A 27,437-nucleotide genomic window follows, 5' to 3' on the forward strand; every position below is an offset into this window, starting at 1 on the left:
ACAACAAATTTTCTGAGGGCTTTCAGCGGTTGGCTTTAAAAATTCGGCTACTGCTTCAAGCTTATAGGGATCCGTAAGAACGCTGTCTTTTGACATGACATGTCCCAAAATTGTTTGTTTGCCTGCTGCATAGTGGCACTTTTTGGTGTTAAGTTGCAGGCCTGCAGAAGTTAGACCTATGAGAAATATGTGGAGACAAGCAAGGTGTGTCCGGAAATCAGCTGAAAAGACTACGATGTCGTCCAGGTAACACAAGCAATTTTTCCACTTGTGCCCGCGTAAGATTTATTTAATACATACTGCAGACCATGGTTAGGTCCAAGCAGGGGGGCACAAGAAGATAAAATGCAAAAATACAAACAATACAAGCAAACAAGGCACTTATACATGGGGTAATTCATTCCACTCCTGTATCGTACGCGGAAAAAAAGAGTACTTGAAGGTGTCAGTAGCAGCAAAATATGGGGCGAAAGCATTCGGGTTGTGGTGCCTAGTAGATCTTGTTTGTAACGGTGACAAGAACGGAGATGGGTCAATGGACAGTGCACCTTTACTTAGTGAAGAAAGGAAATCAAGGCGGAAGCACTTTCTCCTGGATTCAAGGCTGGGGATTTTGTTAGCAAGCATTATTTGTGAGGGAGAATCAGTACGTGAGTATTTAGAGTAAATAAACCTTACAGCTTTTCTCTGAATTCTTTCTATTTTACGGATGTTGTGATTAGTGTAGGGGTCCCAGACTATACAGGCATATTCGAGCTTAGGTCTAATAAAAGTAAAGTAGCTGAGGAGCTTGACGTTAGAAGGGGAATTTCTGAGTTTGTGTTTTAAGAAGCATAGCTTACGAAAGGCAGATGAGCAAATATTGTCAATGTGTAAATTCCACGAGAGATTGCTGGTTAGTGTGACACCGAGGTATTTATGACTGGAATTTAAGATGGTATCGATCATCCGCTCAAATGTCGGAGGTGCGTTATAGAGCCCAATTCGCATCACATTAAACTCACATAAACAATCGGGCGTTATTAAGACTGTTATAGGGCAATAACATTCAGCCATTGGCACCTTCCCAATCGCGGAACGCAAATCCAAGGTTGTAAAGTGCTAGGAGCCTTATAAACAAACAAAAGCTACGTGTCTTCGTGGTAGCAGGTAGACGCCCTTTTTCATAATCTTATTTAGGTGGCAATGGTCAACGCGAAATTGACCGGTGCCATCTTTTTTATTTACCAATACCACAAATGACGACCAACCACTTTGAAAGGCTGTATGACACCACGTGCAAGCATTCAGCTATTTGCTCCGTAATAGCGCGTCGCTCTGCTGCAGAAACGCGGTAAGAACGCTGTCACAGGGGCGAGTGTGAGCGGGCTCAATAGTATGACTGATGGTCATGTTGCGGCCTAACGAAAGTTGTTGAAAGTAGAAGGGAGAAAGTTGTTAAAGAGAGCAACAAGTTGGAAATAATGAAAGGGGGGAAGTCTGCATCGATAGCGTTATAAAAGGCTGAGGAACTTGATGGCTCACACGCAGGTTTTATTGTGGCAATGTGACAACGCGGAGTTTCCCCAGGAAGATCCTAATTATCAATTTTGTCGACAGGTTGGAGATATTCTGTTACACCATGGCGTATGGCAATGATGTAGGTGCAGTGGTTGTTAACCAGCAATATGGTTCATCCAGAAGCGATTGTGAGAACAGCGGATGGGAGAACAATCCTCTTGTGTTTAGTAAACACTGGAGATGGCGTAAACACCGCTGTGATGTCAGGTTGGGCTGCGCATGAAAGGGTAATAGGAACAGAAGCTTCCAGAGGCAAGTTGGTGTTGTCATCAACGATGAGCTTGCACGCCTGAAGAGCATGGTCGGGCACTGGATATTCACATGTTGGCAGAAGGGACACTTCCGCACGCGAACAATCGATGACAGCTTCATGTAGTAATAGAAAATCCCAACTTAGGAAGGTCATGAAAGCAAGAACGTAGAAAAAAATTTTGACTATGTACACAACGTCTTGAATGATGATGCACGCCGAACACACAGCCAAGGTATAATGCGTTGCATGGTAGCCATGGACAGCATGCCACATAGAGAAGTGTTTACACTCTTGAGCCTCCAACAAAAGTTTGCGTTCATTACAGAAACAGCGGCTTCAGTATCAAGAAGCGCTAATGCAGCGACTACCTCAACATCGAGATCAATACATTTTCGCGGTAAAAATGGGGGCCTTGAGAATAGCGCAAAAGTTACAGTTCTTGCCTCCCGAACTGCAATTATTAGTTTTCCTTCTCAGGAGGAGGTCTACGATGCACAGGCGATGGTAATCGGTGAGGCGGGGATGAAAAACGAGCGCTTCATGAGCGGTGATCCGAGTCTGAGTGCCTGCAGTGTGTTCAGATGCAGATGTGGTAGCATGTTGCGGCGCGTAGGTAGTAGTTCCGAAGGAGGCGTACACTGGTTTTGTAAGGCCGTGGCAGACGCGTGCGATATGGCCAGTTATACCACAGCAAAGCAGGTACGGCGATTATCATGGGTGCACCATGCATCAGATAGAAGAAAAAAGCAAGGTGGGGCATGTGAACTGGAGGCTAGGTGGAATCAGATGGTGCCAAAAGGAGCCTGGAAGTAGTGGGCCGCGTCACCACAGCTGCGTGGCTGAGAAATGAAGTTGACGCAGATGGCATGTAGCCGACAGCCAAGAAAGGAGATTGCACGGAAGGGCATGGGTAAGGAGCCGGAACTGCAGAGAAGGCATCACAAATTTCGATGCGTATGGCCTGCTGCAGTGTGGAAGGCCGGATGGCGGTAGACGCGTCGCTAAGAGGCAGCTGGGAGAGCTGTTGGCGACTTCCTCTCTGATGAAGGCCTTATTCTAGTTGCACACTCTTTCTTAGCGAACTTGGCCGTTGGTGACTGCGACGGCCGATAACGAATTTGGTTGTGGGGCCCTCTGCCAGGCGATATAACGCTGACGGCGCTATTCATCGAAGCTTTGGCGCAAGCTCACGAGGACGGCCACAGTGGTCGGGCTTTTCGCCAGCAACATCTGGAATGCGCCATCCTCGATACCCTTGAGAAGCTGTCGGATCTTCGCTTCTTTAGACACAGATGGGTTAACATGCCTGCAGAGGTCGAGCACATCCTCAATATAAGTGGAAAACGTCTCGCCAGGCTGCTGTACTCATTGGCGTAGACGCTGGTCAGTGCGGAGCGTGCCAACTTTTCGTTCGCCGAACTCATCGGTGACGAGGGTCATGAAGGTGGATCAGTTGGCGATGGCAGTTTCGTAGTTGGTGAACGAAAGCTTAGTGACGTTTTTCAAGTAAAAGATAACGTAGCCGAGCTTGAAGCCCTCGTCCCACGTGTTGCTGGCAGTTACAAGTTTGTACAAGGAGAGGCCATCTTCTTTGTCCTGCTCACCACTACCGCTGAAGATGGGTGGGTCCTTTGATGGCTAGTGCCAGAACAAAAAGACGGGGCAGCTGGTGGTGCTAGCTGTGCTGAGGTTGGCTAGTTGGTGACTGCGTCAGTCTTGTTGTGCGGTGGTGTCTCGGCCAACTTTCGAGATCAGAGCTCGAGGTTGGCTTGAGGATCTCAGCAACCTCCACCAAATGTGATGAGGTTTTTTGAATCAGAGGATCTGCGATGATGTCACAACAACAAAAAAGGCAGTACTGCAAGAGAAAACCTAAGAGCTCGTTTTTCCGTGTTTTAACACGATATTAATGAGATCTAACAGACAGTAATGCCAAAGAATGTACAGGAAATGTTACTAGAATCAACGGAATGTAAATAACAAGAAGGAAAAGTGGGTGAAAAAATAACCAGCCGTGCGCAGGAATCGAACCTACGACCTTCGAATAACGCGTTCAATGCTTTAACCACTGAGCTAGCACAGAGGCCTTCGCTCCATCCACTTTTTTTGGGTTCATATGTGAATTTAGAAGTAGCTGTGTCAGTCAGCGCCTTCTATAAGCCAAGCGACGAGTGTAAAACACTCTTTTACGCGCATGTGTGGCGTCACGTACCACGTGAACTTAATACGAGCGGGCAGCTGATTAATAGTCCCTCGTATACAACCTAATGACATATATGTATATATATATATATATATATATATATATATATATATATATAAATACGTATATATATACATATATATATATATATATATATATGATCATCATCATCATCAGCCTGACTACGTCCACTGCAGGACAAAGGCCTCTCCCATGTTCCGCCAGTTAACCCGGTCCTGTGCTTGCTGCTGCCAATTTATACCCGCAAACTTCTTAATCTTATCTGCCCACCTAACCTTCTGTCTCCCCCTAACCCGCTTCCCTTCTCTGCGAATCCAGTTAGTTACCCTTAATGACCAGCGGTTATCCTGTCTACGACTACATGCCCGGCCCACGTCCATTTCCTCTTCTTTATTTCAACTATGATATCCTTAACCCCCGTTTGTCCCCTAATCCACTCTGCTCTCTTCTTGTCTCTTAAGGTTACACCTACCATTTTTCTTTCCATTGCTCGCTGTGTCGTCCTCAATTTAAGCTGAACCCTCTTTGTAAGTCTCCAGGTTTCTGCTCCGTAGCTAAGTACTGGCAAGATACAGCTGTTATATACCTTTCTCTTGAGGGATAGTGACAATCTACCTGTCATAATTTGAGAGTGCTTGCCGAATGTGCTCCACCCCATTCTTATTCTTCTAGTTACTTCAATCTCGTGGTTCGGCTCTGCGGTTATTACCTGCCCTAACTAGACATAGCCTTTTACAACTTCAAGTGCACTATTACCTATCTCCAAGCGCTGCTCTTTTCCGAGGTTGTTGTACATTACTTTGGTTTTCTTCAGATTAAATTTAAGACCCACCTTTCTGCTCTCCCTGTTCAACTCCGTAATCATGAGTTGCAATTCGTCCCCTGAGTTACTCAGCAATGCAATGTCATCGGCGAAGCGCAGGTTACTAAGGTATTCTCCATTAACTCTTATCCCTAACTGTTCACATTCTAGGCTTCTGAAAACCCCCTGTAAGCACGCGGTAAATAGCATTGGGGAGATTGTGTCATCCTGCCTTACACCCTTCTTGATTGGTATTCTGTTGCTTTCTTTATGAAGCACTATGGTAACAGTTGATCCCCTGTAGATTTCTTCCAGAATCTTCATCTACGCTCTGATTTCGCAGTGTCCGCATGACGGCTGATTTTTCTACTGAATCAAACGCCTTCTCGTAATCTATGGAGGCTATGTATAGTGTTTAGTTGTACTCTGAGGATTTCTCTATTACCTGATTGATAGTATGAATGTGGTCAATTGTTGAGTAGCCTGTTCGAAATCCTGCTTGTTCCTTTGGTTGATTGAATTTTAATGTTTTCTTTACTCTGTTAGCAATTACCTTGTATACTACAGAGAGCAAGCTGATCGGCCTGTAATTCTTCAAGTGCTTGTCATCTCCTTTCTTATGTATTAAGATGATGTTAGCGTTCTTCCAAGACTTTGGCACTTTTCCCGTCAGGAGACACCTCGTAAACAGGGTGGCTAGTTTTTCTAACACAATCTGTCCTCCATCTTTCAGCAGATCTGATGTTACTTGATCCTCACCAGCAGCTTTGCCTCTTTGCATGCTCTCCAAAGCTTTTCTGACTTCTTCTATCATTACTGGTGGGGTGTCATCTGGGTTACTGCTAGTTCTTATAGTATTAAGGTCGTGGTTGTCTCCGCTACTGTACAGATCTCTGTAAAACTCTTCCGCTATTTTAACTATCCTATCCATATTGGTAGTTATTTTGCCTTCTTTGTCCCTTATTGCATACATCCGACTTTAGCCTATCCCAAGTTTCCTCTTCACTGCTTTGACGCATCCTCCGTTTTTCAGAGCGTGTTCAATTCTCTCCATGTTATACCTTCTTACATCGCATACCTTACGACTATTAATCAACTTCGAAAGCTCTGCCAGTTCTATTTTGTCTGTTGTACTTGACACTTTCATGATTTGACGCTTCTTAATTAGGTTCTTCGTTTCCTGGGAAAGCTTGCCAGTGTCCTGTCTAACTACCCTGCCTCCAACTTCCACTGCACACTCCGTAATAATACTCGTCAGATTATCATTCATTGCATCTAGGCTATGGTTCGTTTCCTCACTAAGAGCCGAGTACCTGTTCTGCAGCGACACTCTGAATTCCTGTACTTTCCCTCTCAGTGCTAGCTCATTGATTGGCTTCTTGCGTATCAGTTTCTGTTGTTCTTTATTCAAGTCTAGGTGAATTCGAGACCGTACCATTCTATGGTCACTGCATCGTACCTTGCCAACCACTTCCATATCCTGCACGATTCCTGGGTGTACACTCAATATAAAGTCTATTTCGTTCTTATTTTCGCCATTAGGGCTCCTCCATTTCCACTTGCGGTTTTCTCGTTTTTGGTAGAAGATATTGAAAATCCGTAAATTATTACGTTCTGCGAATTCTACTAGTAGCTCTCCTTTGGCGTTTCTAGTACCGATGCCATAATCTCCTACTGCCTGGTCTCCAGCCTGCTTCTTCCCTACCTTTGCATTAATGTCGCCCAACACTATAGTATACTGTGTTTTTACCTTATTCATTGCCGATTCCACGTCTTCATAGAAGCTTTCAACTGAAGCGTCATCATGGCTGGATGTAGGCGCGTAAGCCTGTACTACCTTCATCTTGTATCTTTTATTCAGTTTAATTACGATACCTACCACCCCTTCTATATTGCTATAGTATTCCTCTATGTTGCCAGCTATGTTTCTGTGAATTAGGAACCCCACTCCCAGTTCTCTTCTGTCTGCCAAGCCCCAATAGCAAAGGACGTGCCCATTCTGTAGCACCGTATAGGCCTCATCTGCCCTCCTAACCTCACTGAGCCCTATTATATCCCATATAACACCCTCTAGCTCCTCGAATAGTACAGCTAGACTTCCCTCACTAGATAAGGTTCTAGCGTTAAACATTGCCAAGTTCAGGTTCCATTGGCGGCCTGTCCGGATCCAGAGATTCTTAGCACCCTCTGCTGCGTTGCAGATCTCACCACCGCCGTGGTCAGTTGCTTCGCAGCTGCTGGGGACTGAGGGCCGTGAGTTATTTGACGTAAGCATGTGGGAGGTAGTAGCCAGATACTGCACCAGGGTGGCCAATCCTTCTCTGGTGAGGGAGTGCGTTCCCGGCGGTGGTTACCGGTGAGGTCGCACCCAGGCCTCTTAATGCAGTTCCATCAATACGAGGATTTTTTTTATCCGGTTGGGAACTGCGCGGCACCGGGATTTGAACCACGGACCTCTTGCATGCGAGGCGGATGCTCTAACCGCTACGCCATCGCCGCAATTACTATATATATACAAAAGCTTATATATATATATATATATATATATATATATATATATATATATATATATATATATATATATATATATATATATATATATATATATATATTCTACTGTGCTGCACAAAAGCTTAGGTATTTATTATGCTTGATGTTATACCTAATGGCTTTTTGATGAGAATAAAATGCAACTTTACTCGTTTATTCATCATGATCAACAGTCTGACTACGCCAACTGCAGGACAAAGGCCTCTCCCGTGATCCACCAATCAACCCGAACTTGTGCTTTCTGTGCCACCTCAAACATGTCAACTTTTATTCTCATCGGCGCACCTTTGTATTTCTCCTCCATGATATTGCCTTCTGTGGAAATCCAGTTCGTTATCCTTGTTGACCGTTGGTGATCCAGCCTACGCACTACTTGCCCGGCCGATCTCCCATTTGTTTTAATTTCAACTTTAATATCCTTAACTGCAGTTTGTTCCGCGGACCCACTCTGCTCTATTCTTGCCTCTTATAGTTACACCTATCACTTTCCTTTCTACATCTCGCTGTGCCATCCTCAATTTAAGCTGAACTCTCTTTGTGAGTCTCCAGTCTTCTGATTGTGAAGAAAGTACCGGCAAGACGCGGCTGTTAGATACATCGCTCTTGAGGATTAATGGCCGATTACCATTCATGATTTGAGAATGGTTGTCGAATGTGATGCACCCCACACTTATTCTTCTAGTTCTTTCACTCTCAAGGTTCCCCACCTCGGTTACTACCTGTCCTAAGTAGACATATTTCTTTAAAACTTCGCACGTATGTGGACCTATTGCAAAGTTTTGTTTTCTGCCTAGACTGTTGCACATTGTTTTAGCTTTGTGCATATTAATTTGCAGACCTACTTTTTGGCGTTCCTTGTCCAGTTCAGTTCTCACTTGCTGCAATTTGCCCCCACAGTTACCCATCAAGGCAAGACAATTAGCGCATCGCAGGTTACTAACAAACCCTATATAAACTGTTATCCCGAACTCTTCCCTATATAGGGCCTTGCAAACCTCCTTTAAACATGCGGTGAATAGCGTTATAGAGATTGCGTCTCCCTTTCTTACACACTTTTTATTGGGATTCAGCCACCTTATTTATGGAGAACAATGGTGGCTGCGGATTCACTGTAGATCTTTACCTAACTGTTTATGTAGGGTTCATCAATGCCCTTATTCTATAGTTTCTTCATTACTGCTAATCTATCCACTCATCGAAATGCTCTCGCGTAATGTATGAAAGCTATGTAAAAGGGTTGGATGTATTCCGTGCGTTTTTCTATTACTTGATTGGTAGTATTAATGTGGAGTAGCCTGTACTAAATTGTGCTTCGTCCTTTGGTTGATTGAACTGTCATGTGTCGTCCTAATTCTGTTAGCGAATATTTTTGTGTATAGTTTAAACAACGGACAATGAACACATCAGCCTGTATTTTTCAAGTGTCTGACGCCTTTTTTTAAATTCAATATTTTGGCGTTCTTTCGTGATTCTGGTACCCTTACTGTCAAGAGACACTTCGTATAAAACGAGGCCAGTTGTTCTAACATAAGTTCTCCGCCATAATTTGACAGGCCCGTTGTAACCTTATTCTTACTAGTGGGGTGGCTTCTTTGCATTCCTTTGAGGGCTTTCCTTACATCCCGTGTCATTAATGGTGGGATGTCGAATTCTGCTGGAATATTATAGTTTCTCACACTATCATCGTGCTTCTTTTAACTTTTGTACAGCTCTCTGTGGAACTCCTTCGCCCTCTTGACTACTCTACTCATATTGGTTATGATGACATTGCCTTCTTTGTTTCTCAATGCATGCATTCGACTTTTGCCTTTGCACAAGTCCGCCTTCGCAGCGATTAGGCTTTTGCCAGTTCTTACAGCCGGTTCAAGTCTCTCCGCGTCATATCTTTTGATATCGGCTACATTGTGCCTATTGATTACTTCAAAAGCTGCACTAGCTCTATTTTGTCGATCGAATTAGAGGCTTCCATGGTTTGTCATCTCTTAATAACACTTGTCGTCTCCTGAGATCATTTCCCTATTGGAAAAATTGCTATGGTGGATACTGGAAAACATGGTGGGCGTTGTGGAAATAATAGTGGGCATGGTGGAAATTATGATGGATATGGTGGGACGTAGTGGAAAATATGGTGGATATGCCGGGACATACTGGGTGGTATGGTGTACAGAAAATGGGTAAAGTGGAAATGATGGTGGAAAGCAGAGGCTAGATAGTGGGAAATAATGAGACACTGTGCCCACCATTGCGATAATGCTGGGAAGCCCTAAGCATATGGTGGGTTGAGCTTATTCTGGTGGGCTACATGGTGTACCAAGCCGAGAAGCTCTGCCCACCATTGCGATAATGCTGGGAAGCACTAGGCAGATGATGGGTGCTGCTTGTTATGGTGGGCCACATGGTGTACCAAGCTAAGAAGCTCTGCCCACCATCGCGATAATGCTGGGAAGCAGTAAGCAGTTGATGGGTGGGCTTATAATGGCGGGCAATTTATATAGTGTACCAAGCTGGGATCTGTACACTACATGTTCTACCACCATGATATTCACCAAAGGTTAGGCCTACCGACCGAGCCCGTACAATTATGTTATCCGTGCTTCCGGGTTTCAGAATACACGATTTCGACGATTAAGTATGACAATACAGCGCAGCCATGGCATCAATTAACCTAAATGAAGCATTTTTCATTGTGTATGGTGTCCGCTCAAGAAGCAACCAACATCGATGCGACGCGAATTAAGCACTCCCAGAGAACGTGTCTTCTCACCGACAGCCGCCGGTCGCACTCGCCGGCACTTCTCTAGCTTTTGTACGAGAACTCAGACGTGGCGATTCGTATGCTTGGTGAACCAATATGATAGCGTAATCTTTCCGGCACACTGCAGTCGTTTTGGCCAAGCCGTTATGTAGTTGTTGCTTTAGCGAAAAAGCTACAGCATTGCGCTGGCACGACTGCCCTCTACATTGCGCGAAAAGCATCCCAATACTCAATCAAATAACTTAGGCGGGCGTATCTATGGAATGAGCCTAGAAGCGTTATAAAGCGTCAGCGGATGTCGCCCTTTAGAACAAGCGCGAAATGGATATTAAACTTGGCAGACACTGCCGGTAAACTGTTGCTGCTCCCCAGTCCACTTGGTTTTTTTCTTGAAGTTGTGAATTGTAAAAAAAAGAGCACTAGTGCCATTAACACAGTGGCAATCGTTACAGGCCGCAGTTGCTTGTGTTTAATAAATGTGCAATTTGTAGTAGCAGGTGTAGATCTTGTCTATGTTGTGTACACGACAAACATAACTTAAGTTGAACCGTAAGTTAGTATGCCGACTAAGTATTTCACACACAATCAGCGTCATGTTGGTGCGGCGCAGTGGTTAGTGTCTTCGAATGGGAATCCGCAGGTTGCACGTTCGATCCTTCATGGCGCCTTCTTTTTTTTTTACGGGACGGGTGTTTTTACACCGTTTTTATAGAATTCTTTTTTATTTTTTGTGGCAGCTCGTCACGGTGATTCTGACGTCATTTCGCGCTCAAGCGTTGCCGGCACTGCAGCCCCCACCATACCCACCATGCGCTATGGTAGGCGTTTCCCACCATTCACCCACTACATTAATCCACTATAATGGTGGGTGGTGGTTTACACCATGCCCACCATTCGTTTTTTTCCGATAGGGTTGCCAGTGTCCCATCTAGTGATTGTGCCTCTGACCTCCATCACGCACTCTCTGATACAGGTGAGATTATCGTTCAGTATATGAACGCTAACGACGGTTATCTCGTTTAGAGCATCGAATAGATTCTAAAGCATAACGCTGAATTCCTGCACTTTCCCCCTCACCACCAGTTTAATATTTGGCTTTTTGCGTTTCAGTTTATGTCTTTGCTTTTTTAAGTCTACCTGAATGTGGTCTTATTATTTTATGGTCACGACATCGGATCTTGCCAACCACTTCTACAGCCTCTACATTGCCTGGGTGTGCACAAAGAATGAATCCTACTTCATTTTTAGTTTTGAAATTGGACTAAGCCACTTCCACTTACGGGTAGCCCGTTTTATGAAGAAAGTATTCAAGATCCGTAAACTATTATATCCGTGAACTGTACTAATTACTCCCTTCTGGCATTTCTGGAATCGATGCCATACTCTCCCACTACATGGTCTCTGGCCTGTTTCATGCCTAATGAGGCATAAACTTCGCCCATCAAAAAAGTGTACTGAGTCTTTTTATTGACTGACACTACATCTTCATAGAAGCATTCAACCGAATGATCATGATGACTCTGTATAGGCGCGTAGGCCTGTACCACCTTCATCTTTCACCTTTTTGTTACCATAATTATGATACTTTCTACCCTCTCACTGATGCTATAGTATTTATCTACGTTGCCAGTGATATTATTGTGTAACCTCCCTCCCCCCCCCTAGTTCTTTTCTGTCAACTAATTCACGTTAGCATAGAATGTGTCGGTTTTTCAGCTTTGAATAGCTCTCACTCGTCCCCGTAACTTCGCTGAGCCCTATTAGATCGCATTTAACACACTCAAATTTCTTAAATAGCACAGCTAGGCTAGCTTCTCTAGATAGCGCTCTTACGTTAAAAGTAGCCAAATTCAAGCTGAACGTGTCACGTTGACTTATTGTTGTGTCTGCGTGGCGCCAGGAGTCGTCCGTATTTATAAATTCAAGCTGACGTTATGCTGTGAGTGGTGCAAACACGTCATTGCTTTTGTTCCAGGTTTCCTGCCTTTCACCGCTCTCTAAAACTAAAATAGTTAGCTCTTTACTATTTTTATGTACTATTCCACGTTGCTGGGCTAGCCGTATATGTAATCACTACTATGTATATCTGACTACTTGTTTAGGACCACCACAATACCTTTTTATGAAAGCTTTCTTGAACACTTCGTAAATGCCATTGAAATAGTATACAGCCGTAAAGGCAGCGCCAGTGTAATTTTTAGCTGTTACAAACTTGGCGCATTTACTTTTCATGCATTCCAACCGCCCACGACGTATACGCTCAACATAAGAATCACATGCAAGTAGCAGATAATTTCACAAAACGAGAGCTCACAACTTGTCAGTTGACAGAAAACATCAAAGTGTGAGTGTGACCACTAGAAATCAGCAAATCTCCGACATTGCGGACACTTAGAAGCCAACAATGTCAAAATTGAGCTAGACTAGGAGAAGTTAGGACAAAATAAATGCGTGAGAAGAAGGGTTAGCAAGGGTGCTAAGCCGGCCTAAGCTCGCTAAGGCATAGGTTTGAAATTGCGCCGTTTTTAATATGGAAATATGGACTTTCAAAATAGGTAGAAAAGGCCAGGCGAGCTACGAGTCATGTGAAGTTTAAAGCTGCTAGGCCGTCAGGTGGTATATAAAGGGCTAAGAAAGTACAACAAAATCTTCTACTTAAAGATAGCGCAGCACCATAGCATGCAATGACAAATCCGGTTCAAATGCAGAAAACGCACCATTGCCAATCCTACACGTAGTTCAAATCTCATGATAAAGAAATCATTAAAGACGAAAAAAGAGATCTTGGGTGCCGCCTCACAGGCTACAGCCTGCCGGTAATGCATTTCGTCACCAAAGCAGGATTGGCCACGCTGGCGAAGTACATTGTTTATAAGAGTGCGATTCAACTCGTGGCCCCCAGTTCCCAGTGGCTGCGAAAGAACTGTCTAAGGCAGTGGTCAGACTTTCGAGGCAGCGAAAAGTGCTAAGAATCTTTGGGTCTGAATAAACCGCCATTGAAATCTGAACTTGGACACTTTCAACGTTCAATTCAGCTTCTATCATTCGCTACTGAGCTTTGTGATGTTATATTTACCCATGATGCTTCGTTAGCTTTCTAGGTACTATACTTCTTCCAAGGTAATGTGTAGTTTCTTTAAAAAAATTTACTTTTCTGCTAGACTCTTTATGCGACACTAAGAACTCAGGATCACATAGCATGAGTAACCCTTAAGATCTTCCAGCAGGAACGAAAAAGAACATAGCACCTTAAGGGACAACATGAAAATGTCACGGAGATGAAATTTTCCAATGAGATTTTCTAACATGAACTTTTAGCAATAAGGTTTTTTGCGTATGCTCACGTGTGACTGCCATGAAACTTTAAAGCAAGATAGGAATATCATTGAAAAAACAATCATTGACCCTATGAAGGTTCTCTTCGCTCAATGTTGTCATGGCAAAAACTACAGACCTGATGTCGATACATGTTCGCTTACTGAAAAAAAAAACCTCATCGTTGCCTCCATCACTGATTCCACCGAGCTTTTTTCAGTTGTGCACGAGTCGTGGCAATATGTTTTTAGCTTGGATGCTTTCCCTGTCTGTGTTTTGTTCCTGTAGACGTAAGACTCTGTCCAGGCGGTGGTGCAAAAAACGCTACCAGCAGCACCCCCATCGACGCGCCGCATATAAATGGGTAATGCCAAATGAGCCATCCGCAAGGCAACGTGCATGGGCTCTCCTCTTTTGCTGGTATTGAGGCGCGGTTTCCTGAAAATCAAGAACCTGGCTCGCTACTTTCTTCAATTCAACCTCGCTTCAGAAAAGTATAAAGCTCATCGAAACAAACTGCGGGTAAGATTTCAAAGATGTTTGTATTTCTTTTTCAGCGTACTGCAACTAGCAATTTCAGTGCAATTTTCGCATACGCTAGTCGCACCCTCACATGAGCAGACAAAAACTACACCATCACCGAGCAGGAGTGTCTCATCGTTGTCTACGCCATCCAGTGTCGCTTCCTGTGCATTGGGCAGTTCCATAATGAATGCTAGAATGTTTTGTTGATGGTTGTGTTCCGTATGTATACATTGCAAGGGGGGTACACGCGTGTCCATTTGCTTGGTGTATAACAAAACTCAAAACCGAGGCCTCCGAGATTTCTCCGGCAATCGCGGAGGCCAACGGCAAAAAAACTTATTGTGGTCATGATCGTAACAATAATTTTGCAATTTGCGTGTATGACGTACATGTTCCCAATTCCTAGTCAAAGGCGCAACTTAGAGCTTCGAAAGACCTCAGGCGTAATGCTGGGCAACTTCAGGCTATCGGTGGTCGTGGCGTGAGCGTCGTTTATCGCGTGCGTCACCTTTTTACTGCTGAACAGCGCGTACTATGGTCACAAGCTTTGCTAAGCTTCATAATCGAAATTACCACGGTTTTCCGTCAAAGCTACTCAAAACAATAACATACCTACGTTATCACACTTTCTCTTGCGAAAAGCTGTGGAGAACTTGAGTGATTCGTTTACCCAACATGTTCGCAACGGCCCGTATTCAATGATCTTGCCGTTCTGCTTCGCGAAAGCTGCCAAACTCAGTAAAACTCAAGTCCTTTACGTCCTAGGCAATTCAAACCGGAACAGCAGCGTTGACTGGGGTCTTTTTTTGTGTGAGGAGCGCGGAGCTGTTGCGTGTGCTTTTGTTTTTGCCGTTGTTCTGGTGAGTGTACCGGCAAGTACTTCAAGGCGGTTTTGTGACACGCTCGTCTTGCGGAGAGAAATTGGTAACTCTTTTTCCAAGTGTTCAATGCACAAATGCATGTAATATTTAGCTCAATAGATGTTTATTGCGCAGTAGTTGCACCTAGTTTCGCAGCTAACTGTGCAAGAGATCGGGGTTTCGCATTACCTAGAACTGCGTCTATGTCACAAACGAGCGCTCAGAAAGGGAGCGCACCGCCGAGCTCTGGTGGCATTGACGGTGCCGGGCGCCGGAGGGGCACCGCAAAGTCAACGCTAAAGAAGAAAACAAGCATCGTAAGACTCCACGGGTGCGCCGCTTCTCCTCTGGGAAGCGTAGTTTCGCTGACAAATTTCCTCACATTGGCAAGCACTAAAAAAATCTCGAAGGGGTGTGGTGATCCAGAGTTGCTTCACGTGTCGTAAACGGCTCTCGAAACGTCTCACCCTGTTCCCAACCTTGGCTCTGCATCGTGCGGACGAAAGGATTGTAGTTTTCCGGAATCTAGCGCGAAAGGTATTTAAGCGAGCAGCGGAGAAGGAAGATCAGGAGAAGAAGAAAGTTTGCGCCAGTGTGCATAGAATGTTTCCGCCGTGTCGGCGAAGGTTTTGTCCTCAGTGACAAAGCAGGAGAAGTATGAAGTTTACGCTCGTGGGCGTAGACAGGAGAAGAAGGAAGTGTTGCGCAAGTGTGCGTAGGGTCATTCCGAAATGTCTTTGAAGGCTTTTGTCGTCAGTCACAAAGCAGGTAATAAAGAGGATTTCCTCCTGAGGGGTGAAGAATTGTGCTACAAGCAGAAGAGTGTGTTCTTCGCCAGCGAGCGAAGACGCGTTGCAGCAGCTGTGCGTGGGAAGCCGACGTGTTACCGGCGAAGAAGTTTGGGGCTTGGAGAGCAGCCGATTGAAGACGTGAGGTTTCCTAGAAGAGATACTTCGGGGGCAGCGGATCGACTACAACGCTGGACTTTGACTGAATGATTCTTGAAAGAGTATCATTCAGACTTTTTTCCAAACACTTTAGATTGAATAAGTTTTTGAACTCTTTACTCTTTAAGTGTCTAGGTTGTTCAAAGCATGTGATCGCATTGTAGCGCGTATTGTTGTTTGTGTCCATTGTTTCGGGTGTAACTGACTGTACTGTGTAGTATGTTATTTGATTGGTGATATAATTTACTGAACTATTGCCGACTGTGGATATTTGCGTATCATTGATCTGCCATATTTGAGACAATAATTTTGTTTTGGTTATCAACCCTCAGCTCTGACTCGTTTTTACGATCACAGCTGGCGTCCGCTAGTGCGCAATAGGACCGCTTCTAAATTGGCCGCGCTTTCGTGGTGCAGTTCAGGGCTGGCTATCGCCTACCTAATTAACGGAACCTTTGGCAGTACACAGGAGGCGTTGCGTGTCCGCAAAACTTCAAAGTTTGACGTCTATACAAATATAGCGCTGTGAAAATGTGTAAACATAGATAGGAAGCATTTTATTTGAAAACGGTTGCACGGCACATGCAAACCAACTTTTGTGGGACCACGAAGAACGCTACTTAACTATATATATATGGTTATAGAGTATGGTTATTCTTATGTTTTTGTGCTCTCGGAACGAAACAGTACTCATGACACTGCCCTCTCATTTCGAACACTTAGCAGTAGAGGAGAGTAAGGCTTTTGTAACAGAGTTTCATATGCAACTTGTATTTACAGACCGATCAAGCTGTACTGTTACGTTTTCCTGTATTCTTCCAGAATATCACTGATGATGTTGCAAAGAAAATGCAACGATTCCTGGGGTATATGTGCCCTGTTGGCTGGTGCAGCCAAGCCGGAATTTGCGAACCAAGTGGACTCACTGTGGAATGCTGGAATCCAAATCCTTCAGCAAGTAAAGCTGGTTAAGCTAAGTACAAATGCTTATAATCAACAACACTGCATAAGATGGCAAACGTGTCCGAAATAAATGCCTAATAAAAAGTATGGCGTATATTTTTTTTTCATTCTTATGCCATTTTATGAATATGATATAGGCAACAGATGTTCTCCCGCCAAATTTATTATTTTCTTTTCATTGAATCACGAACAAACATGCATTCATCTCTCGCACAAATCAGCTTGCCGACTGGTTTGAATTGAATCTCAAGTAAGGAGCTCTGGGCTCACGGTCATTTATGTATTGCTCAGAGAAATTAGATGACAAAAATATATTACTCATGCGTCCGGAATATTACTCTCTAGAACTTGAAAAATCGAGACGTGAGTGGGACCAGAACAGCGCCAAAAGCAGCAGACGCAGAAATCAGCTCATACCGGTCCAATGTTATGCCGGTGAAGTTGACTCTTTAGCCGAGGCCGGCAATAACGTTCGAACGATGGGCCAATAATGCCAGCCTAATTGCTTGACTCCACCCATATTGGCTGCTGGTTGCACAACTCGGCCCAATGTGACCGTTCTAATACGCTGGCACAGCCAATAATGGTGGGAAAGTCTTTATGCTGGTCAAACATCACCGTTATATTTGGCTGGCACAGCCAATATTGGCGGAACGTTGTCCATGGTCGTCTAATATTGCCATTCTATTAGGCTGGCACAGCCATTATTGGCAGTACGTTGTCAATTCTGGTCCAACTTCGCCGTTATTTTCGGCCGGCTCAGACATCATTGGCGGTACGTGTTCAAGACTGGGCCATTCTCGGGCAATGAACTGCCGATCTATCCCCAACATTGGGCCAACGTTCTGTGCAGCCTGGGAAGGCAGGTAGCATCGCAGCGACTTGAGCATACGTTATGAATGGCGGTGGTGGCGCCGGAGTGTTCGATGGGAGAGCGCTAGCGATTGATGAGAGCTCCTCTTTGATGATGTCACACAGACCAGCAGATGGAGAGTGAGGCCAAGGTGCGGGTGCACATGACAACCTTTGCGCTTGAAGTTCCTCGCGAATCAGAGTGTGAATAAGCGTGCGCAAATCCGCCTCTGAGGAAGGGCGGCTGTCACTGGCGTCTGGGTCGTCTGGGTGCAATTGAATAGCTTGGAGTTCATCAAGATGTTGACATGCGGTGATGACGTCCTCAACGGTGGTGGGGTTTGTAACAGCCAGAGCGTTAAACGTGGCATGGCATATCCCTTTTATGATGTGGTGAGCACGATCAGCTTCTGTCATGGCCGAGTTCTTGCGGCGGCAAAGGGCAAGCACGTCTTCAATGTACGAAGTGTACGTCTCCCCGGGATGTTGCGGGCGCCCATCGAGCTTTCGTTTCGACACTTCGGAATGAATGTTCGGTTTCCTGAAAATCCAACGAACTTGTTGAGCGAAAGTGGGCGACCCGAAAAGCTTCTCTGGTGGGTTAAAAAAACACGTTTTTGCGACATAGAACAGATAGAAGGCGACGGGACGAAGTTTTTGAGGCTCATCCCATTGGTTATAAACACTGGTCAAGTCGTATGCTTTCAGACATACTCCAGTTCATGCATTGGTGGATACGGATAGGGGTACCAGTTCATGCATTGGTGGATACGGGGCTGTTATTTTTTTTATTCCCTGTGGATTTGTGTTTTCGTCTACGTAAGGTTATCACACCTTATACTGACGCTTTCTTACGTAGCGCAAATGACTCGCAAAGACGGCCATCAGCACAGTGCACTGTTAAAGCTTTCATTGATTGGATCCGGCATGATACACAGTTTGCCCTGCCGGTTTCTTGTGCCTTTATGCTTATTTTACAATGGAACTTTCTTTCTGATGCTGCTGCTTCTGTCTCTTGTCGACAATGACTTATGCATATGCGAGAGACGGATGAAATCTCTCCGAAATCATCACGTGACCGGCTACGAACAGCCAATGAATTCCTTGTGCCACCTAACCACGAGCACATTATGATGGTTATGTCTGACTCCATTGACCACGGTGACGTTATATTCAGTTCATCAGCCCGTTGTCTATCCAGAGGGGTTGCACTTTCATCGAGTCTTGTCCGCTTCTCGAATGGCACCGCATTTCTCGCTTTACTGAATATCACCAATGAACCGATTCTGCTGACCAAGGGCACTGTTGTAGTTTCCAGCGTGGACACACAACCTATCTCTGTAGTGGCTTCGGATACCAGTCTGGCGGAATCACGTTAAATACAAAACAGATGCTGCACCTACTACGGCTCTCGTCAATGCCATCAGCACTGATCTCACTCTCTCGCAAGCAGACGAACTACTGGCGTTGATGTCTAAGCATAAATTTTCTTTTGACGTACATTCCACTGCTCTAAGCCAGACTTCTGCGGTGGCTCATCGCATACACACAGACGGAACTTCTATTGCTTGTCGTCGGCCATACCGTGTTTTTTCTAGCGAACTTTACGAATTTAACATCATACCTTTCGGCTTCTGCAATGCGCCGACAACGCTTGCAGAAATGATAGACCCTGTATTGTGGGGCCTTAAGTGGAAAACATGTTTACGTTACCTTGACCACATTGGCATATTTTCTTCAACATTCAAACAGCGCTTGCAGCGCCTAGATGAAGTTCTGACCTGTGTCGCAGCGGCCGGCCTTCATCTCAACACCAAGAAGTGTTACTTTGCGAGAAAAAGTATTAAAGTACTTGGACATCTCGTCAGCAAATGTGGAATCCAGCCTGATCCCAACAAGATTACCGCCGTTCTTCAATTCCCGGTGCCTCAAGGCACCAAAGAGCTCTGAAGATTTCTTGGCCTTGCGTCGTACTTCCGGCGCTTTATACGAGATTTCGCAACCATTGCTGTGCCCCTTCACCGAACTCATTTATTCGGGAGCGTCATACGTATGGTCGGACGATTCTAAAAAGCTTTTGACACTTTAAAACATTTCCTCACTTCTGAGCCAATGCTTTGTCATTTTGATAACGCCGCACCCACTCTCCTCCATACTGTTACCAGTGGACACAGACTCGGCGCTGTACTTTCGCAACGAACAGAGCGTTATGGCGAACGTGTGATCGCATACGCTAGTCGCACCCTCACATGAGCAGAGAAAAACTACACCATCACCGAGCAGGAGTGTCTCATCGTTGTCTACGCCATCCAGAAGTTTCGACCATATTTTCATGGCCACCAAACTTTGTGTTGGTTGTCGACGTTGAAGAATTTGTCTGGACGTCTTGGTCGCTGGATATTTTGTCTCCAAGAATACGAGTTTGACGTTCCCTACAAGTCTCGCAAGAAACACACCAATTTCTATGCCCTTAGCCGCTATCCTTCATCACCCTCATCAGGCACTCCTGGCCTGTCACCAACTGTGAGTGAACCCATCAAAGCGTCTCCGTCAGTTCATTTACTCGCCGCTGTCGACTTTCTGTCTTCGGCAACAAGACGTTTGCATCCCACCAACGCAGCGACACTTACTGTCACTCTATAATACAGTGCCTTCAAGGTTCCTTTCGTCCTCCCAACGCCCGCTCCCATCGACAGCTGCAGAACTTCAAGACTGAAACTCAATATTTTACCGCTTTGCCTTCCACCCCGAAAGACAGCGCCGGGTTCCTGTCGCCCCTCGTTCTCTAAGGGCACTGATTTTGGAGGCTTTCATGACGACCCCAAGGCTGGTCATCTCGGTTTTCAAAAAACCTATGAAGGCGTCCGCAGTCGTTTTGCCTAGCCTGGGCTTTCCACCTCCGCAGCGCAATATGTGGCGTCATGCTCGCTCTGCCAGCGCCGCAAGCGACTCACTTCCTCCCCGGCCGGTCTTCTACAACCTCTCCCGTGTCCTGACTCTCCCTTTGATGTCATTTGCATTGACCTCAACGGACCACTACCATTATCAGCTAGTGACAAGCGCTGGATTGTCACAGCAGTTGACCACTTAACAAGATACGCCGAAACAGCTGCACTTCCTTCAGGATTAGCAGAGGACATTGTCACATTTTTTCTGGAGGCAATCTTTATGAGACATGGTGCAACACGCATTCTATTGAGTGATCGTGGCAAGGCATTTCTCTCAAAACTACTCGAACAAGACCTCCATGCATGTAATATGATTCATAAGACGAATTCCAGCTACCATCCCCAGACTAACGGCCCACGGAGCGCTTCTATTGAACTTTCACCGACATAATATCTATGTATATCAATGCCGACCGCACCAACATGGATACCATCCTGCCATTCGTGGCTTTTGCGTACAATACCGCTGCGCAGCGCACCACGGGTAATTCTCAAATAGTAAACTCAAGTTCTCTTCTCGATGTAGAAGAAGCCACTTCTCCCCACTCGGCGCTCGAGGCGCACCACCCACGGTTGTGTAGCAAAGTGGGAGAAAATACGTACGCCGCTATCCCAATAGCGGCTATTGGCCTGCTGGTCGCTTGACCATGAAGCAGAAGCAACGCTGAAGAAGTTCTAGATGGCTGAGAAAAACTTGTATTTACAGATTTTACAAAACAATGGATATCAACGTTAGAAAAAAAGAAAAGAAAAACAACTTGGAAATGAACCGACTTCCGTAGGGCGACCCTACAGGGTTCGGCGGAGCCGATGGTGCCTAACACCGCAAGCTCGGTTCAGAACACTTGGCGGAGCCCCGGGGCCTCTTCTTATCCCTTCCTGGCGCTCCGCCCTTACAACACTCTCGGCAAATAATCACCTGCTTGGCCTTTGATTGGACAGTACAGTAAGTAGATCAACAAAAAAAAAAACGCCACGAGGATGCCGCCTTCGTGCATGTGGGACTCATGCACTCTCCCCAAACAACACAACAACCAAAACGTAAATAAAATAAAACTAGAAAAAGCATAGAGGCCAGGGCCAGCTTCGCGGCGCACAATTATCTAGACAGAGCTAGCCCTACTCGGTATTGTGGCCATAGGGCGACTTCCCTCTACCACGTCAATTTCTTGACGACGGGGCTATAATCATCTTGCCTCTGTGCGCCGTACGAGGAACCGCTCGCTGACCGCGCATGTTTCTGCTTACGAGCTCCTTTGCCCAGATAAACGGGGACGCAGTCGAACACATGCCCGATTCAACAATAGGCAACCCAGGCGTCGAACGGGCGGCCGTTGCCATTTCCCGTGTCGCGAGACCTCTTCTGAGAGTTACTGGACCAAAGCCGGACCGGCAGAAAAGGTCGTCGGTGACTTCAGAGTTTTCGCAACGCGCGCCGCCGATTCTGCAGGCGCACATACAGCACGTGGCCGGGCCATACGCCGAACCGATGCGAGGAGTCACCGCGGTGCGCAGGGTCTCGGAAAGGCCCGTTGATGCGCCGACTGCCAGTTCCGAGAGGCAATTAGGGGGCCTTCACAATGACGTTTATAACCTCACCCCTTTTGATGCCCCGGTTGGTTCCCTTTTCTTAGAGTTAATGGTAACTCGAAATGCTCGACCATCTCTGGCGTTGAACCAAGCAAGGTAATATGCTGGCGCCGTGTGTCTGCGCTCGCGGCAAAACCGGTTAGTCGCGCTTCGACCGCTTGTCACTCCAGCAACGCTGGCTGCCCGCGGCTGACATGCCGTCCCAAGCTTACGCCGCAAAGCAAATAAAAGCACACACAAAAATTGCCGCGCTGCGAATTCTTACCGCGGTCCTACACCCCCCATCCAAGACTTCGCCACAATTTGCCTACAGTGTTGCCGAAGTAAACCCACACAAAAAAACGGACCGCGCTCAACCAGTGGGTGTACGGCGGGTTAACAGCTGCAGCCAACGGCTGGGGTGTCCCACCCACTACGCAGTGGTCGCGCTGCACCTGGCCGGCATGCGCCAATTCTCTCCTGCAATGGAAGCGCGCAAAAAGCCCCACTTGGTCTCGGTGCTCAAAAAAAAACTATGAAACAAACCGGTCTCCAGCGCCAGCTGACATAACAAAGCTACTTAGTGAGCTGCCCTGCTCTCTTAATATAGCGAGCCTATTCAAAATTTCACGCAGCTGAAACACGGTATCTAGTAGACCCGACCGAACGTGCCAGAGCTGCCCGCTCCGCACGCCTTTTCACCAAACGCTTATGATGCATGCAACATCTGACGTTCCCTGCCGTGGGCAATTCCTTGAACACTCTGCAAGAGTTTTCATTAACATGACACACACTGCAACACATGCCCCAGAACAATCGGGCGCTGTTGCCCCACCCAACATATTAAAAAAACGCAACAAAAAATATTGGCTCGTAAAAGCAAACAGACACCACACGCAGTTCACACCACTACACTTGGTAATTGTCACACACTGTTGTATGATGTTCAAAAGTTCCATCACCATTCTGAAGTGTTATTGCCATGTTTGCACCACAAATCCATCACTTAGTCCCGTGGCACATAACACTCGCTCCCCCTCCTTCACTGATCGCCGCTGCGGGGCTCTCAGGCTGCTGCACCTCCTCCCAGCATTGGTTTGTCAGCCGGGAAAGCGCGTCGGCATTAGCATGTGCTGTACCCTTTCTGTGTTGCACTACCACGTCGTAGCGCTGCAAAGCCAATTCCCAACGTATCAATTTTGCCCCTTGTGGCGAAGCTTGAGTGAGGTACGCGAGTGCATTGTGGTCGGAGACGACAAAGATTTTGGCCCCGAATACCCAGATGTCGAACTTTTTGAGTCCCCAAATGACACCAAACGCCTCGCGCTCTATCGTAGACCATTTAATTTGAGCAGGCGTGAAGCGATGACTGGCAAAAGCAATCGGGCACTCGGTACCGTCATCGGCCATTTGGGCCAAACAAGCTCCCACAGCGATAGCGGAAGCGACCGTAAAAAGCCAAAACGGCTTGTGAATGTCTGGAGTGGTTAATTCAACAGCGCTGCACAGGGCACCCTTGAGTTTTGCAAATGCCTGGTCGGCCTCGGGCGTCCAAGGGATGTGGTTAGGAACATGTTTAGCCGTCAATTGGGTAAGGGGCTTGGCAATGCCAGCAAAATTGGGTACGTAACCCCGGTATTACCCGCACAGACCTAGAACACTCCTTAACTGTTTTTTATTCTGGGGTACTTGCAGCCCCTCAATAGCCGCGAGCTTGCTGGGGTCCGCACCGTGCTTTCCCGATCCCACAATATGTCCGAGGTAGCGGATAGACGCGCACGCCACCTGACATTTTTCCATGTTAGCTACTAGACCTACGGATGTTAGGGCGGAGAACACAGCGTGGAGTTGCCGGACGTGCTCCTGTAGGGACCTGCTGAAAACCGCAATGTCATCCAAGTAGGCACAGGCATACGCCTCATGGGGTGCTAACAGCTGGTTCATACTCCGCTGAAAGCTGGCTGCCGCGTTCCTGAGCCCAAACGGCATTACCCTGCAAGCAAACTGACCTAGGTGCGACACGAACGCGGTCATGCGCTGTGACCCCTCCGCTAAGGGAACTTGCCAGTAGCCTCGTCGGAGATCAACGAGAGTTATATAACCAGCCTGACCTACATTCATGATCAATTCTTGCGGAAGTCCCATCGGGAATGCGTCTGGTTCGGTTATGGCATTTAAGCTTCTGTAATCGACACACAGGCGCACCGTGCCATCTTTTTTTCGGACGCACACAAGAGGGTGAGCAAATGGACTTTCGCACCGGTATAATAAACCAAGCTCGAGCAGTTCCGCTATCTGTTTTGAAACCTCGTCCTTCAAGGCCACTGGCATGCGGTAAGGGCGGCTACGTTTCGGCGTGGCCCCTTGCATAAGCCTTATCTTATGTTCGCCGACTTGCGCGATCCCCACTTCTCCGCTAAATAAGGCCGCATGGCGTTTAAACACCTCCCGTACTAACACTCTCTCAGGCGGCTGCAAATGAGCCAAGCTACCCGTCGGTAGGATAGATGCTCTGTCGTGCGAGGTGACAGGACGTGGCACGTATTCTACCTCCCCGAACTCGTGGTCGTCATGAAATATGACACCAATGCCAGCGACACGGCACGTGTACGGGCGCAGGTGGTTGGCATGCACTAGCATATGCTTACCCGCCGGCGTCTCTAAGTAATAGGAGTGTTGGCGGTACTTTGCTGTGATCCTGCACGGACCTACCCATTTCGGTTGGATCTTGCCGGAACGGTTGCTGTCAAAAACAAGCACCTGCTCCCCAAGTTGAAACTCCTTTTCTTTCGCACGAAGGTTGTATTGCGTCGCGTACGCCCTCTGCTGTTTAGTTGCGGTCGCGTTAGCAGCTTGCGCGGCTATCTCCAACTGTTGCTTCAGTTTTCGCATATACTCCGCCGGCTTGTCTGCCACTGTCGCGGGCATTTCCTGTTCTCCCGTCCAAGCCCTCTGTAGGATCGCTAGCGGACCGACGGGTTTTCTGCCGTACATCATCTGGAACGGGGACACGCCCGTAGTGTCGTGAGGAACTTTTCTACATGCCCACAGTAGAAGTGGCACGAACTTGTCCCATTGTCGCCCCTGTTCAGATATAACATGAAATAGCATGTTTTTGAATACTCTGTTCCACCGTTCGACCACTCCGTTGCTTTCCGGGTGGTCCGGTGTCGAAAACCGTGGGGAACAGCCGAGGCGCGTCAGGAATTCGCGGGTCAGCGCGGCGGTGAAATTGGTCCCGCAATCTGAACATACTACCTCTGGTATCCCGCTGCGGCTGAAAATTTCCAACAGTGCGTCACAGGTAGCTTTAGCTGTCAATGACTTGAGACATATAACCTCGGGCCAGCGGGTGCAGAGATCTATCATGCACAATGCGTAGCGGTGGCCGCGAGTTGTCGGCGGCTCAATTGGTCCTATGACGTCGATATTGACTTTCTGAAAGGGGGATCGGGGCCTTACGAGGGGCGCTATGGGAACTCTGTCTTCCTCCTGTCAGCCCTGATCTGGCACGCGTCACAACAATTGCAGTAGTCTCGATCGTCCTTTTCTATACCTGGCCAAAAAAACTAAGTTTAATTCTCGCTTTCGTCTTACGAAACCCCAGGTGTCCGCCCCAATACGACTCATGCGCCAGGCTGAGCACATCAGCCCGCCGGGTGGTCGGCAAAACTAACTGCTTGATCGGTTGACCCAATACCTGTTCTCGGTGATACAGCAACCCGTCAATCACCAGCATTCCACCTCGCCCTTCCGCGGCGTCCCTCCATGCCCGCCCCAACGTTTCGTCACTCTTTTGTTCCTCACGCAACGCCTCGAAATCACCCCTCTCGCCACTTGCGCCACCTTGCGACAGGCAACTTGCCTCGTTCTCGGCGGTGTGTGGTGTTTTTTCTCTAGCGTTACGCTCTCCTTCCAGCCCTGATTCTCCCTCCTCTACCTCCACGGCTGTAACCACTTCTTCCTCCCGGGTGCGTTCGACCTCGCTGGGCTGTAGTACGCTTCCCTCCGCTGACCGCGGATATTCCGGAGTCGGTCTACTCTGCTCTTCTACTCTCCCATCTAGTTTTGCGGCCGCCTCCCGTTCGTCGGAGAAGTTTTGGGGGGATAGTGTCGCGTCCTGTTTGTTGTATTCACACTGGCTCTGTTGCAACGTGGTCCAATCGCTCGCCGAGAGCAGGCATTCACTTACGCTTAGTTTATCTGTGACCGCACACAAGACCGGTGTGGCCTGCGAAACTTCGGCGAACACCGGTTGCCCCTGTTTCAGCGCTAGCGGGAGGTCTACTAGTTTGGCCTCGACTCGTTCACCAAATGCTGCCCGGAGGCTTACGCGGCCATGGGCCGGGATAAATCCTTCAGGAACCACGCTTTCCTGCACTACCGTAATCTCGGCGCCCGTGTCTACTATTGCATTCAAAGTTTTATCTTTGCAATTCAGAGTTACCTTCCACAAGCGGTCGGCAGGCGTTACCTTATCTGGGCAGACTCAAGAAGTGAGTTTGTCATTTCCCTTCGAAGCGCTAGGATTCGGCGCCACCCTTTCAAGAGAGTGCGGGCAGTTGAGTATAATATGAGTGTTCGATCCACACTCAAAACATCCCGTTTTCCTCGGTTGCCTGTTTGAATTATACGAACCCTTCGGTCTCGTGTTCGAACCCTGACTCGGACCCGATGGGCTGCTACTCTGGTGGTCGGTCGTCTTTTCTACCCCTTTACTGCATGCGTTACGCGGCTGTCCTTTCTGCGCTTCCGCACTGCCGTTCGCGTCTTCAAAGGTGTGCAAGAACCTTGCAATTTCTGTGCTTTTGTACCGTGCTGCCTCCTCACGTAACCTCAAGTATTTTAATGCCTCTTCAGACAACACGGTTTTCAACTGGTCCACTACCAGTAGTTCCAAAAGCTCCGCGAATGTGGACACGTCTCTTGACGCCACATAAAAATTTAAGTAGCGGCCCAACCTTGTTGTAAAACTTTTCCACGTCTCTGTTTTTCGCTTACGTGCCCCTGTGAATTTCGTTTGGTATTCTAAGGGAGACAGCTTCAGTTCATCAAGCACTACTTCCTTCACGATCTCATAGTCCCGATGTCTGCTGGCGGGTGTGAGCCGAGTTGATAAATACTCTATGCGCTCAGCCACGAGTGGATAGACTATTTGTCCCCAATAACTTCGAGGCACCTCGTATGCCTCCAAAGTGTATCTTCTCCCACTTTGCTACACTGACTCGAACCAAATTGGGACCTCCGCGTCTGCGGGAAATTTCGGGAAAGCGCCCACTAACAATTTGGGGTATTTGTGCCACTCAATGTTGGA

General features: G+C 47.0%; 1 protein-coding gene across 1 annotated transcript in view; it reads left to right on the forward strand.

Moving 5' to 3' along the window:
- LOC142789931 (uncharacterized) overlaps positions 1–16,824 on the forward strand; it is a 228,312-nt gene extending 211,488 nt beyond the window's left edge. The window contains exon 7 of the mRNA XM_075885013.1: positions 16,614–16,824. The gene's annotated coding sequence lies outside the window, so the exon portion shown is untranslated. The remainder of the gene's footprint in view (positions 1–16,613) is intronic.
- Positions 16,825–27,437: the final 10,613 nt, after the last annotated feature.

Source organism: Rhipicephalus microplus, chromosome 2 (genome assembly GCF_043290135.1).
Source record: "Rhipicephalus microplus isolate Deutch F79 chromosome 2, USDA_Rmic, whole genome shotgun sequence".
Lineage (NCBI taxonomy): Eukaryota > Metazoa > Arthropoda > Arachnida > Ixodida > Ixodidae > Rhipicephalus > Rhipicephalus microplus.